The following is a 3,670-nucleotide window of genomic DNA, read 5'->3' as shown; positions in this document are numbered from 1 at the left end:
TAAAGATCTGGCCACATCATTCGCATTTACATATATAATATTAAGCTTCCAACAAAGCCCTCTCAGCCAGGCCGCTTATCTTGATGTTCCAGCCCCCTTTTATTTGAACTCACTTATCCATATATGCATATTTTTATATATTTACATGTATCCAGCTCAAACCCTTTTTAGCCCAGTTTACAAAGAAACCAAGAGTTCGTCTGTGGTGCATCGGCGTATAGGTACAGCCGCTCACATGATAGGCACGTGATGTTTTTTTAAAAACAATAGGAACCGGCTGTTTTGGGTAACAGGTTAAAAGAAGGAAAACAAAACCACGCGCTCGTTCTTCAACTTGCTCTGAACTGTCGCTCATCCTACTCCTCTGTATTGTGGAGCTGGATAGTCTCGACGGCGCAAACCGGTGGCAGAGGACGGGTCGGACTCGCTTGAATCGTCTCAGAGCTGCATCGGCCTTTCGGACCTGCGATCGTTGTGTCGTCGTGTGAAGATGCGTTAGAGTTGTTGGGTGGTGCTGCGTTCACGGCAGCAGCGGCGGCGGCGCTGATATTGTTGGGAAACGTCATCGTCGTGGAGGCTTCGACTTCGCCTTCGGCGTTCGTACAAAACGTCATCTACTCAACAAGATTGCCATCTTCTCCAATTCCTATTGCCCGTATGTTATTATCTCTCTATTGCTTGTTCATTTTGGCTTTTGTGATAAATTTAAGGTATTGGGATTGGAAATTCATTAAGCAATCAAATGGAATTTGAGAATTGTGAGTTGGTCAATTTGATAATTATGAGAAATATTTAGAGTGTTCATGTTGAGGAAAATATGAATCCATCATCTCAAATGGGACCTTTTTACTAATTTATAGATTACTTTTCATTTTCATGGATTTATTGCATTGTTTTCTAATTCTGGGAAATAAATTGCTGCGTTTCATCTACTAAATCTTCAGCTTTCTGTTATTGAAATAGTTCGCAAGTTGAGTAGAAATGTTTAGAAAAAGAACTCTGTGCATGCTTGTGTGTGAATTTAAGTAATGTTGAAATGAGAGATTGTGTGCTGTTTTGTGGATTCTTCTTTGAGGGTCTCTTGCTTGGTGAGAATTGTAGAGACAGAGAAAGGGAAAGTGGGCAGACAGAGCCAAACTCTCACCCAGAAGCAGCTCCTCATCACTTTCACGTGGTACAACAAAATTTCAGGCCAAAGCTTGACCATCAACGTTGGGGACAAAGACAATACCCCATCACCATTCAAATTCAATTTCAATTCACATGCATCTGGCTGGGAGATTTTAGTTCCCACGCATCTGGCTTCTCTTCGTTGTTGTTTCTTTGTTTTTTCTCTCTTATTTTTTAATTTATTTAGAGCAACAAGTTTGGGTTTTGTAAATTTTTCTTCCTTCAAATTTTCCCTTGTCCTTTTTTTAAAATAAAAATTAATATGAGGTTCTCTAATCTATTAAATTAGATTTTTTTAATCGTAGCGTAAGATTTCATTTTATTGTAAAAAAAATTCATTCATCTTAGTCATCAAAGAAAATAGAGCATTGAGATACCAGTTAGAGAAGAAGAAAGAGAAGAAGAAGAAGAAGAAGATGAAAAGAGAGGTTGTGGTGAGGTTCAATCAGGGGTTTGGGTTTAATGGTGGTGGAGGTGGTGGTGGGAAAGATGACGGAGCTACTGCTAGAGGCAGCTTGGTTGGATTTTGGATGCAATTGTTTCCATTTGGGGTACTCTCTTTCATTTAGCAACTGATTTGGGGTTCTTCTCACAAATCTTCGTTCCTTTACATTTCTGAAAAAAAAAACAGGTAGTTTTATACTATTTTTGTTTCTAATATAATCATTTTTATTTTTGACTCTGACATCAGCATGTAGGATTATATCTCTAATGAAATTGATGCCTTTCCACATCCAGCTCCTTGCAGTGCTTGTAGCAATTGTTGGTGTGGGTGCTTTTCTGTGGTGGGCAAGGCAGGATATGGTTCAAGACAGTGTAAGGCTACTTCTATTTTTTCTCTTGCTCACTTCTTAAAAGCTCATAGTTTTCTTCAACTGTGGTATCAAACATCTATTGTTGCCTAGTTAAAACACAACCCAAGTTGTTGAGTGCCTTAAGTTCCATGCTCTCAATTTAATTTCCATGTTGGCACCTACAAGTGACTGGTAAAACCTTTTTAATTATTTATGTCAGGTTCAATTATTTTTTAAAAATATATTAGGTCTTACATGATGTTTTGGCATTTGTGGACGGTTAATTTATCAATCTACAGATCTTCTAGTGGATAGTGTACCGTGTACCGAAACGCTCTATGATTTTCTTTTATTTGGAGTTGACAATTAAGTAATGTTGGTGTGCTCTTGATTTCAAAAAACTGTATCACAGGTGGTATATAAACAGGTAATCTGGATTGGTGTTGGATAGTTTCCATGGATAGGCATGTAGAAATCTATTGTGTTATAATGAGTTCATGCTTTCCCATGTGAGATGTATCAGATAAATGCATGATATGTATAGGATGTTTGGAAAGGGTTTAAGTACGCAAGTGATACTCTTTCATGTAACAATTCACGAACGCTTCATCCACATCTTGTAATCAAGTAATGTCAGAGTAACATCATGAGGGTGATTTTCAATTGTGAAGTTTTATTTATTTCTTACTCTGATGTCTTCTGCTTTTAATGAACCACAACCATTGTTCCCATAAAGTGCCATATAGTGAGGACTTGAGAAAATGGTTATGCGCCATATGTTGTTCCCATAAAGTGCCATATAGTAAGGATGGATTTCCCATAAAGGTTTTCTTATACTGTGTTGCTCGTGATCTTCTAATTGCTCGTGATCTTCTAAGTGCTAGATAACTTAGTTCATTTTGAGTATTTTTAGTTTTAAATGTAATTTTTATTGTGATTTAAATATCATGTTACAATGGATAGATTTGCAGGTTGTATGTAATTATATTTATTTTAATTAGTTTGCAATTTCAATTTTCAATTTATTTTTTAATATTTATTTTATTATTAGGTTTAGCTTGGTTTTGCTACTGAATGAGTTATGAAGCTTTGCAGAAGTGAATTAACATAAATTAACCAATGCCCCATTGGTTATGTTGGTTGTTGATTGATTACAAACAAAACAGATGGAGGAAAGGGTAATTGTACACCGCTGTCTAGTTTTTGTATCATGGGACGTGCAATTGCGCAGTCTCTTTAAAGCCTAAACTTGAATAAAATTCATTTTTAATGACTTTTGTAAACCAGGATATGCAATTGCATACCATTTATGCAATAGTTGACCCTATATATGCAATTATTATCATTTGTACAAACAAATTTCACTCTCGTGCTTTCTCGAAGTAGACAAACTAGTGTAGATTTAATAAGCAAGTGAAACTTTTTCAAGTTTTTGGAACTCAAATGGTTTTCAGGTTCTTATACTCGAGATCGATATTTTAATCATTACCCTTAACATGGATAGTGATGAATCCACTTTCTGCTAGACCTGGCAAATGGATTTGGGGTCATGTTCGTGTTATCCCGTTAATTTAATGGGTTGACACGACACGACACGACCCGTTAAGCTAACAGGTGAGAAATACCAGACCCAAACACAACCCGTTAAGAATAAACTAGGAAATATATATATATATATATATCCCAAAACGAGTTAGCAACCCCCT

The 3,670-nt window shown here is 36.5% G+C and overlaps 1 long non-coding RNA gene across 3 annotated transcripts; it reads left to right on the top strand.

Moving 5' to 3' along the window:
* On the top strand, nt 218-2,961 carry LOC109950461. 3 transcript variants are annotated; one of them, XR_002272681.1, is made up of 3 exons: nt 218-655; nt 1,102-1,801; nt 1,909-2,961. It is a non-coding gene; the product is annotated as an uncharacterized LOC109950461 (long non-coding RNA). The 3 variants fall into 3 exon arrangements; XR_002272680.1 differs by having other exon boundaries at nt 218-1,801; XR_002272682.1 differs by lacking the exon at nt 1,102-1,801 and having other exon boundaries at nt 222-655.

Source organism: Prunus persica, chromosome G7, assembly GCF_000346465.2.
Source record: "Prunus persica cultivar Lovell chromosome G7, Prunus_persica_NCBIv2, whole genome shotgun sequence".
Classification (NCBI taxonomy): Eukaryota; Viridiplantae; Streptophyta; class Magnoliopsida; order Rosales; family Rosaceae; genus Prunus; species Prunus persica.
Note: the sequence above shows the minus strand (reverse complement) of the source record. Positions and strands in the feature narration are given on the sequence as shown.